The sequence below is a fragment of the Oratosquilla oratoria genome, chromosome 35 (genome assembly GCF_046742065.1).
Source record: "Oratosquilla oratoria isolate Oo_2021 chromosome 35, ASM4674206v1, whole genome shotgun sequence".
NCBI lineage: Eukaryota > Metazoa > Arthropoda > Malacostraca > Stomatopoda > Squillidae > Oratosquilla > Oratosquilla oratoria.
This window is the reverse complement of record NC_134811.1, coordinates 266333-278523: the sequence shown is the minus strand read 5'-3', so window position 1 is coordinate 278523 and position 12191 is coordinate 266333.

The window sequence follows — 12191 nt, the reverse complement described above, 5'->3', positions numbered from 1 at the left end:
GTAACCCCCATCACACCTCTCAGACACCTCATCTCAAACACATTCAAACTCCTCTCTCTTCCTCTCTTATGTTCCATGTTTCTGCCCCATACAGTGCTGTTGGCACAATCACTCCTTCATACAGTCTCCTCTTAGCATCCATTCCCAAATGTCTATTCCTCATTACACTCTTTAATCCACCAAGGCATTTACTCGCTTCTCTCAATCTACATTCTACCTCCACTTTCACTCCACCTTTCCCTGCCACATTTGCACCCAAGTATCTAAAACCATCCACTTCCTCCAGTCGCTCCCCCTTAATGCTCACCTCCAGTCTACTGCCACTTTCACCCCTTGTACATCCCATCACCTCACCCTCACCAACACAAAAAAAAGTAACACGATTGTCTGTAAAGCAATTTATAACTAAATCACACAAACACTGTAATGTTACGAGTTAATATATAACTGCACTGGAATACACGATTTTAAGTTCAAGAATGTCACTTATGGAGGAGGGGTTCCGTGAACCGATTTGAATCGACGTGTAACGCCGGGAGGGTACCGTGGACATGTAGAGCGGGAGACCGTGACGGCGGAGGTGGTTGGGGTGAAGTGGAGGTTTTGTGAGAGGTAGTCGGCGGCGCCCGTTGTGAGGAACGGAGAGCGGATGGAGGTGGTTGTGGACAGTGCACGGAGCTGGACACTGGAAGTGGAGGTGACGTCATGTTACGCAGTTGCGACGTGAGGTGGAAGATGGTGACCTCGTTTAACGTCACGATGCTGGAGCGGAAGATTTCAACGCTTGTGGTCCGGAAGTCCACTTGGGAAGTGGAGAAGTGGAGCAGAGACCGGATACTGTCGTAGTCCACTTGGAGAAGGAGATGTGACTCGAAGTACGCGTCTGGGGGAATTTTGCTGACCCACGCGTATGATTGACAGGGAGTTCCTGTTTGTGAGCTCAACCGCACGGGTGATGACAGTTGGGTTAGGGGCGAGCTTGGAGGGTGAGGGTGAGAGTGGAAGACGGAAAACTGCGAAGATGCTTGGTAGCTTGGGTATAGATGAACGTGGTTGGAGGTAGCGTGGTGAGGTGACCTTATAGCACTGGCACTCGTGTAGGGTATGTAGAATTGTAGGTCGTTCACCGAAGATTGCACTGTAATAGGGTTCACCTAGTTCTACACACTGTTGTAGACAATGCAGGTTGAAGCACGTAGCACTGAAGACGTTCCCATTGGTCGGTACTTGTGGATAGGGCGTTTGGAAAGCACTTGTAACTTTTCGACACCGCGCCACCATTTATTGTTTGGTTAACAATAAGGTGGAGTAAAACACTGCACGTCAAAAGTTAATATATTGTACGTGAAAAGTACAATCTATGTCTTCACACTCTTTCACCACAGTCAAGAAAAATGCCCTGGTATGCACCCTACGAGAGCTGACGCTGTTCACTGCATGCGTGACTAAGCACCGGGTGGTCTGATCCAAAAACAGTTGCTAAATCTAATTTATACAATTATTTTAATTATTCACTCGCACACAGAAATTTTACATTCATACACTTTCAGTTACATGACAACTTAAATTTGATAGTAATAATCATCTATATCCCATTCATTCAACTTTCGCATTACAAATAATTTGATAATTACTTAAGATGTACCAATGGCAATTTGTAAGTTCTCGAACATTCACGCTGTGACACACATGTACATACACACATACAGAACTTTAACTATGCATTTACTAAATCTACATGTAGCATAATGCTAGCAACTTAGAGTACAATATCTGTCCCGTATGATGGAAATGCGGACTGTCATCAGGCGCTCACTGATGGCCTTGGGAGCGAGGTTGTGCTGTTGTACAAGCTGGGAATGGATTGCAAAGCCGACACCATGTATGCGCGGCTCCTCGGGGGCTTTCCCTTTCCAAAAGATGGTGTATCCCGTTCCAGCTTCCCTGATGTTGCCATCTTCGGGTAGTCTGGTCTCGCTGAGGGCTGCCACATCAATGTTGAAGCGGGGATGATTGGAGTGCATGCGACATAGGCTGAGCTTGTCTTAACCCCTCTACAGCCTCTGCCTCCTAACTGCTTGCATGCTACCTACCCGTGGTCCCCCCCCCCCCCGTTTCTTACAGAATGCATGCAAGTGACCGAGTGGTCAGACGGTATAATCAGACCCCCCCCCCCCTACTGCCTTGTAGGGTCTGCCTCTTTAGGCAAAGGCTAGGAGAAGGAAAACTCCGAAATAAAACCAACAAGACCCAGCAGCCTGATGCAACCTGCATCGTGGAGGCTGCCTGTCTCATCCTTCTTGAGCTGCGGTGGAAAAGATGTGGGCCAAGTGAATGTGCGTGGCCGTCACGCAGCCACGACCACCCAAAACAACATCCCCAGCGACTGGCATTCTTTCATTCCTCCCTCCTCTCTTCACCTCATCGTCATCACACCATCAAGTCCCGAGGCGATGGTACTGCGGGTGACGGGGGCAGGCCTTGAAAGCTGGAAGCCTTCAGCCTGCGACTGCACTCGGGCGGCGGGTCTAAGATGGTCACTCTTTGGTGACTTTTTCCGTGACACCAGAGCTCAGCAGCTGGACCCGTGACTGGGCTGGCCTATTAAGGACCACCGCAGCCCACCCCGCATGGGGAGGCCCCCTAGAAAAGGTGGGGTAAACATCGGTCACAGAAAACACGTCTGGTCAGCTTACCGCGGCTGGCGTACATCCCACCAAAGCGGTGGCAACAACAGAAAGATTTTAACCATTGGTGCATGGAATATTCGCACCCTCCATGACGTGGCAAACACTAACCACCCGGAACGACGTACAGCTCTCGTTTGCAGGGAGATATATATACACATTACATAGGAGTTGAATACACAGAGGAAATAGAAATGGCAGAAATTATGAACAAGCATTTTAAATCAGTGTTTACAAGGGAGAACATACAACCTAGTGATATCGAATGGGAGGAGAAAGTCTCCCCTATAAAAGAAATAGAAGTAACAAGGAATGAAATAATGAAACACTTGAGTAATCTTGATGTCAGAAAATCACATGGACCAGATGAAATAGCAAACTGGATTTTGAGAGAATGCAGGAATGAACTGGCAGACAAAATGCATAGCCTAATAAACATTTTATTGAAAGAAGGAAAAGTTCCAAAAGATTGAAGAGCAAATATAGTACCTATATATAAAGGGGGAAACAAAGACCCTACAAACTATAGACCAGTCTCTAACAAGCACGATAACAACAATTTGTGAAAGAATTATCAAAAGTAGATAGGTCAAATATTTAGGAAAAAAAAAAAAAAAAAGTGCTAAAATGCATGGAAGATTTTTTGCAAGAAAGAAAAATGAGGTGGTGATAAGAGACAAACACTAACTGGGATGAAGTGATAAGTGGTGTTCCACAAGGAACAGTTCTGGCCCCAATAATGTTTGCTATATATATTAATGATATGGATGAAGGAATTGAAAGTTATATGAGCTTCTTTGCGGATGATGTAAAACTGTTGAAAAAAGTGAACTCTGTAGAAGATTGTGAGTCACTACAGAGTGACCTCAATAAAGTATGGGAATGGCCCAGGAAGTGGGAGATGGAGTTCAATACTAAGAAGTATAATATAAAGGAATTTTGAAGAAGCAAAAAAAAGAATAGTAGGATCATATATATTGGGAGAAGAAGGAATAAAAAAAGTAGAAAATGAATAGGACCTGGGAGTCATTATTATGAATATGTCACCTGAGAAACATATAAACAAGATTTTTGGAGAAACTTATAATTTAATAAGAACAATCAAAGTGGCATTTGCATACCTGGATGAAGAAATGGTGAAAAAAAATACTCACTTTGATAAGACCAAGATTGGAACATGCAGCTACGATGTGGTCACCAAATACAAAAAAATGTATAACAAAACTTGAAAGAATACAAAGAGCAATTACAAAATTGGCACCAACACTCTCAAAACTATCATATGAAGAGAGACTAGCAAAACTTGAGCTACAGACACTAGAGCACAGAAGAGAGAGGAGATTTGATAACTATTTATAGAATCATGAAAGGCATAGAAACTATTGATAGAGAGGATCTAATAAGATGGAATGATATAAATACAAGAGGACACGGAAAGAAAATCAAGAAAGACAGCTATAGAAGAGATCTGAAAAAGAACAGCTTTCCTCACAGAGTAATAGACATTTGGAACAAGTTAGATGAGAAAGTGGTGTGTGCAAAAACAATACATGAATTTAAAAACAGTTTAAATAAAATAAGATATGAAGACAGGACACCACGGGCATAGCTCCCCTAGATAAATGCATATACACATTTTTGCAGAAACCACCGGGAAATTGAAAAAACAGATACTGAACGTTTTCATCTATTAAGACATTTTCAAAGGTACAGAAATGCAATACAGAAAGAAACAATATATACATATGAAGACAGAGGATATTCGGAAAGATCCCATGTTACATATCATAGCACAATTTTGTCAATAATAAAATTGTCCAATTTAAATAAACCCAAACTCAAGTTTATATTATTTCCAAATTTTCTGTTTATGAAACAATATTCAATAGTATTTCTTTCTATAATATTATTGCAAGAAGTTATACTTTAGAATTTCCAGTCAATATTATGACCATAATCCCTTTGGTGGACAAATAATCCACTTGACACTTGCCCCATTCTAATACTATACTTATGTTAGCCTATTCTTTTATCTAAACCTTTACCTGTTTGGCCTATATAAATAAAATCAGGCTCTTAATGTTATTGTTTTTAAATACTATCTGTATACAAAATTTATAAAAAAAAAAATGCTAGAAAGATTCAATTTCCGTGGTACAGAATTGTTAACATTTTTATAATCTGTGAAGTATTAAGAAAACATCTCCTAGAAGGTCAAACAATTTAATTATAAAAATATGTTAACAATTCCGTTCCACGAAAATCTAATAATTCTTCCTAACATTTTTAATAAATTTGGTATCCAGATAGTATTTAATAACAATAGTAACATTAAGAGCATGTTAATTAAAAATTCTCCAAGAAGTAAAGAAGGTTGTATTTATAACATACCATGTAAAAACAGATTTTATTTACATAGGCTAATTACTGAAGAGGATGTAATATAGTGAGGAGTTGGTCAGTTCAAGTTTTTGATGATTTAGTCTGCAGAAGAGGAAAATTCTGTATTTTTAGAACAAAGATTAAACTTTATAGTGAGTACAAAATAAAGCAGATGAATTTTCAAATGCCAAACGTAAAATGCTCTGGTTTGTTCTTTTATTTTTTGTTAGTTTGTTGTTGTAGTTAAATAAATGGTCTTTTTCAAAATCTGGCAGTTTAAATATAAAATTGTATATGTGGGGCTATCATGTCCAACTAGAAACTTCTGTGCATTTTAAAAATTCCTTGGTTACCACAACAACTAGTTTAAAGAAAATAAAAAAGAAAAAGGAATAATCGCTAAAATCATAATTCTTAAGAATGTTGAATATTCAAAGTTAAATGATCTACAGACGCTCCTCAACTTAATTTCAGCCTTCAAGGCGCACTATTTGCGCATTTCTTTTGATCAGGCCATCGAAGCTATGGATGCAAACCCTGATTTGACTTTGCGAGAATATTGGAAGACGTACAACATATATCATTGCATCAAGCATGTTGCTAAAGCTTGGGATTTAGTGACAGAAAAATGTATGCAGGGTGTATGGAAACACTGCAACAAACGCTTCCTCCGAGATTTTGTTGGATTCGATAGTGAGGAGGAATTAAACAATGTCAGAGCAAAAATTCTTCGCTTGGCTACTCAACTGGAGTTAGGATGTGACGTAGAAGAAATTGAAGAACTGATAACTGAAGAGCCTGAGGAGTTAATAAACGAAGAACTTTTGGCTATAGAAGAAGAAAGAAAAGCTGAAGAAGAAAGAAGAGAGGCAGAAGAGGAAGTTGAAGAAAACGAAGAAGTGCCCAAAAGAAAGTTCACTGTAAAGGGGTTATCGGAAGCCATGTCCATGATGAACGCTTTGCTATAAAAACTGGAAGGAATGGATCCGAATGTTGAACGGTTTGCCCGGATAGAGAGAGTTATGTAAGAAACAATGAAGCCATACAAAGAAATCTATGAAGAGAAGAAAAATGGAATGATCCAAACTAAATTGAACATGTTTGTAAAGCGAACCCCCAAGCCTGCCTCATTCACCATCGATGCCACCCCTCCCCTGCCTCAACTGGCGGATATCAACGGATCCCCCATGCTGCCTCGCCAGACCTACTGCCTGATCTTTCCCTCAACCGTATGCACGAAGAAAGTGTCGATGACATGCAACCAAAAAGTGGATTTTAATTTTTTTTTTTTACATGCATATTTTCCACATCCACGGCCTTGCTGTAGATGTGCTGTGTCTTGCGACACTGCTTCTGACCCAGGGCGGTGGGCAAGGTGCAGGGATGACCCGTCATCCAGGAGGTGCTCAGATGAGAGGGAGGGTGGGAGGGGTGTGGAGTGTATTTAGGGATGGAATGGGTGGGAGTGATTTTATGCCTTTCCCTTTTTGGCTACCTCCCTTGAAAGGGGGAAAAAGCCTTGGTATATGTATGTATATTTTATATTTTTTATATTTTGTATCTTTGTGTTAATTTGTATTTCCGGTCTCTAATAAGAATCCTGTGTAATATATTTTCTTTCTTTACCCTATCCTATTAATTTATTATTTAGTATAACAATCAAAGAGTATTGGATATTTTGCATACACTGAGAATGTTCTACAATGAGGCCACAACAAAACATTTGAGCTGGATATACGCTCTGCATCATATGTCCTTGAGTATACACCTCGAATGTATACGGTCCAAGTTATGACCGTTTCGACTTACGACCGGTTGGTCGGAACTGATCTAGGTCGTAACTCGGATAGTGAGTGTATATGTTTATAAGTATATGTATGTATGAGTATATATGTACTGATGTTAAATAAATAAACTAAACCAAACCATGTAACTATGTGCTGAAGAGGAACAGAGTGTGGTCGAAATATACAGTTAATTCTATACTTTCTCCATTTACTTTCTCCGACAGTGGGATTTTTTTTTTTCATTTTACCTATGTGTCACGACACACTCCCCCTCTGACAATAGAACTACACATACAACACAAACTCAAGCCCCTTAACACAAGACTCTACAGACTAGCAAACAACAATGAACAGACTAACAATATTAAATCCCGAATTAGTACAACACAGCGAAGACATTGACACAGAAGAAGGACATGACCACAACTGGTGGCCTAGAGTGTCCCCAAAAGTCAATGGACCCCCACCTGAACTGAAATACTTACAATAAAACAGATACACCACTATCATCTCTTTCATTGTTCTACGAACACTATTACTATAATTATTACTATTATAATTGTTGTTAATTATAAAAAATAGAACATGTGCAAAAAATCACACGATATAATAAAAATAACGAGTATGACAATAGAAATCACTACCCTCCCCTAACAATAAACTGCAAAAAGTACCACTAGTCATCATACAAATGGCAAAAAAATGTATATGATGTATAGAAATCATGACTGACTCAACCTTCTCCTGCTGCTGCTGCTGATGGCTCTGTTCCATCACTCCGCCTCTGCCCAATTCCACCTTGTACCCTGCATCAATGTGGAATATCCATGCTATCACCCTTGCTGATGCATCCAGGACCAACAACACCTCTAAAACCTAGAACAATGGCTTCACCCACCTTGAATCCCGGAAAAAAGCCCCAGCAGAAAAAGGCCCCACAGGAAAAAGCCCCACATAGGAAGATCCCTGGGCGGAAAGAAGCCCTACCGGAAAAAAAAAAAACAATTTATAAATAATAATACTTATTATTAATAACAGTAATACTAGTTCTAAATAAAACCTAGTTCAAAGGACCCGGTGAGTTGGTTTCACATTCCGTGAGGCTGTGTTTAATTGCATTAAAGGTGTGAAGTAGGCTTCCCTAATGGTTTGGGTACACAAGTCCCACATTCATCACAGCATCATTCATATCATTAGTGTGTACTCATCCGTGTGGATATATATATATATATATATCAAGGACTACTATTACACAGGACGTGCCCACCCAGATTCCTGGCTCCGATAGCGGAGGCCATTGCTTTCTTTGTAACCTAACATTTTATATTGGACAAATATATCAAAACTAGAAACCTAACATTGTATATAGGGCAAATATATCAACTATTGACTTATTCAATGCAGTATAAGTTAATATAAACTTTTATAGTGAAATAAGAAACTATTTTTAAGGCACTGTTATGCTTTGAAATACCAATTTTAGCTGGACTTAACAGGTATTATTGTATGAGGTTAGTGGACACCAGGGTAGGCAATTTTTTTTTTTATCTTTTTAAAAAATATAAAAAATATATTTTTTATTCAAATCAGATTTATTCAATTTAAATAGATTTTTTATATAGATTTTAAATATTGTGGGATTGCTATCTGATGTGTGATCTGATTGTTAAAGGACATTTTTAGCATATCAATATAAGGAGCAGTGTTATATAGACTTGCCACAAGTATACAAGGAACGGTATAAGCCTACATGTGCAGCTTGTGCAGCCCACAGCAAGGTTCAACAAGATTCTTGTTGAAACTTGTTCTAGGTAAGCAGCTTCTCAGTGAGTCAGTTGCTGTTTTGGAATCAATCAGGAAGGATATCTTCTGGACCAGGCTGAGTGGTTCCTTCAGGCAGAAAAAATGATCCTGTCCGGAATTATTTTGAAAAACTACCAACAATGAGATGTACAAGGGGTGAAAGTGGCAGTAGACTGGAAGTGAACATTAAGGGAGAGCGACTGGAGGAAGTGGATAGTTTTAGATACTTGGGTGCAAGTGTAGCAGGAAAAGGTGGAGTGAAGGTGGAGGTAGAATGTAGATTGAGAGAAGCGAGTAAATGCCTTGGTGGTTTAAAGAGTGTAATGAGAAATAGACATTTGGGAATGGATGCGAAGAGAAGACTGTATGAAGGAGTGATTGTGCCAACAGCACTGTATGGGGCAGAAACGTGGAACATAAGAGAAGAAGAGAGAAGGAGTTTGAATGTGTTTGAGATGAGGTGTCTGAGAAGTATGGTGGGGGTTACTAGGCTAGATAGAGTGAGAAATGAGGAGGTGAGGAGGAGAACAGGGGTGAAAAAGGATTTGGGAGAGAGGGTTGATGAAAGAATATTAGGATGGTTTGGACACATGGAAAGAATGAGTGAAGAAAGACTAGTAAAAGAGGTATGGAAGGCAGATGTGGAGGGAGTGAACATGAGGGGACGTCCTAGGATGAGGTGGATGGATGGGGTGAAGGGGGCTTTGGGGAAGAGGGGAATGTCTGTTGAGGAAGGAAGGGAGAGGACGGAAGACAGAGGTGAGTGGAGAATGGTTGTATATGGATGATGTTGTGACTGCATGAGGAGGAATGGGCGGGGGGGTGGGGGGTGGGGTAGTATGTGTGAGTAAATTTTGACGCAGCCCGAAGGGATTTCTCCCCGTCCTCTCCTTATATGCAAAGGGGGACGGAGAGGGGGGGTCGCCGATTAAATGAAGCGGCCTTGCTGTGGATGTACTGTGTCTTGCGACACTGCTTCTGACCCAGGGCGGTGGGCAGGGTGCAGGGATGACCCGTCATCCAGGAGGTGCTCAGATGAGAGGAAGGGTGGGAGGGGTGTGGAGTGTATTTAGGGATGAAATAGGTGGGAGTGTTTTTATGCCTTTCCCTTTTTGGCTACCTCCCTTGGAAGGGGGAAAAAGCCTTGGTATATGTATGTACCAACAACTTCTGGCAAAGGATACCGAGCTAAATGCAAAGACTCCAGCCAGGAACTACAGGGCATTGTGTCAAGATTAAAATCTCAGAGATAAATGACAAGGTCAGCCACAGCATACAGAAGAAATTGATGACCCAGGTAAATAATTTTACTTATATTGTGTGCATTTCTCCCTTTTCATACACAACTATATAAATTTGGTGAACAATGGCGAGCATGTGCAATAAAAATGTGAAAGCCTAGAGATGATACTTCAATTTCATTACTTCTAAATTTGGGTAATGGCTATATCAATATAATATACTGTATCCACTCAACTTTGGGGCCTAGATGATTGTTATTCATTTCATTCAATGTTGTTTAATATATTTCATAGGTTCCATTGGAATTCAGCCCAAAGGGATTTAGCCTAACCTAACCCAACTAACCCATTATTTTTAGTGAATTTAAAAGTAGACTGAATCCTGTGTGGGCTGAATTCCAAGCCCACCTATTTCATATCCTGTTAATTATTTCCAAATAATTTAGTGGCTTGTATGAATATGATCATTATCTAAAAAAATAACTACTGTACTCAAAAGTAGCCTAAATCACACTGTATTTATTAATTTATAAATTATGCAATATGCTAAAATTTTCTGTTTCCATTTCAGGTTCAGTATCCTCAGTTTCTCAAGATGGTTCAGAACCTGAGGCAAGGTTATATTCCTCCATCCAGAAAAGATACTGCCGATAAGTACTTGGATCTTGTGTATGAAAAGGAATATAAAAAGTGTACAGATGACCTGAATAATGAAACTGTATGTCTTTCAATTGATGGGTGGTCTAACATCCATAATGAGCCCATAATATGTGTCACTAACAACATCCACTGGTCAGATTTATTTAGTTGACACAATAGATACACCAAGGAAACCTCACAATGCTGGATATCTTCTACAACTTGTACAAAATTCAATCAAGAAGGCTGAACAAGATTTTGGTTGTCACAATGGAAGTGTTGTGACAGACAATCCAGCAAATGTCACCAAGATGAGAAAAGTCTTGGAGGAATCGAGTGAACCTGAGCATACCGTCCTCACATACGGATGTGCAGCACACCTACTAAATCTACTGGCTCATGACCTTGAGATTGATAATGTAAAACAACATGTGGTCCATGTAGTTAAATATTTTAGAAATCATTATGCTGATTCAAAGTATCGGCAGGAAGGTGGTCAGTGTCTAGTCATGCCCCAGGACACAAGGTGGAACACAATGTCAGACTGTCTCAAGGCCTATATAAATAACTGGCCAATTCTAATGAAGATCTGTGAAGTCAACAGGGAAGCTATTGATACTGAAGTAAGAAAAAGTATCAAATTTAGGCCTAAAACATTCGGCTGAGGAATTACTGGATCGATTGCTCTAGATGAGGTACAGAGTGACAAGTGCACTATTGCTCAAGTGGTAGATGTTTGGAAGAAATTACTTAGCCATTTCACAAACAATAAACAAGCTGAAAAACTGGCGGAAAAAAAGGTATGAAGAGTTTATCACCAAAGCTCACATACTTGCCAACCTGCTTCATCCAGCACTTCAAGGAAAAATGCTCAGTGCAGAAGAGGTGAATATTTCTATGGAGTATGCCAATGAGAAATATACAACATTTGTTCCTGTCATTATAATGTTTCAGGCAAAATCACCTCCTTTCCAGGCGTTCAAGTTTACTGAGTCTGTGAGCAAGACCCTGACACCTATTGAGTGGTGGGATTCACATACAGCCATGTTAGACAGTGATATTCTATTATCAGTGCGTCAACTCCTAACTGCAGTAGCCTCATCATCAGGAGTTGAAAGAGTTTTCTCCTCCTATGGACTTATACACACAAAATTAAGGAACTGCCTCGGTAATGAGAAGGCAGCCAAATTGGTCTTCCTTTTCAAGACAATGAACTCAAATGTAAATGATGATTAATGTAAATAATGATTTTCTCAAATGTAAATGCAAATAATGATTTTTTGTTCTTATATATTCAACTACAAAATTTCTTTTTGCAAACTTGCAAGGTATGTAATTTCTATTTTTTGTCAATTCTATACTTCCATATGCTACAATAATAAAAATTATGTTCATAATTTCTGTAACTTGAATCACAATAGCAAAAGCCGACAAGACTGTGAGAATAAACACCTTGTGAGATCGTCACCTTTATTGGTCACCAATAAAGGTTTTGATCTCACAAGGTGTTTATTCTCACCAATAAAGGTTTCAATCTCACAAGGTGTTTATTCTCACAATTTCTGTAACTTCTTAATACAATAATAAAATTTGATTATAAAGCCCAGTGTCTTAATTTTATTCATGCCATTTCAATTTCCAAAGCATAATAT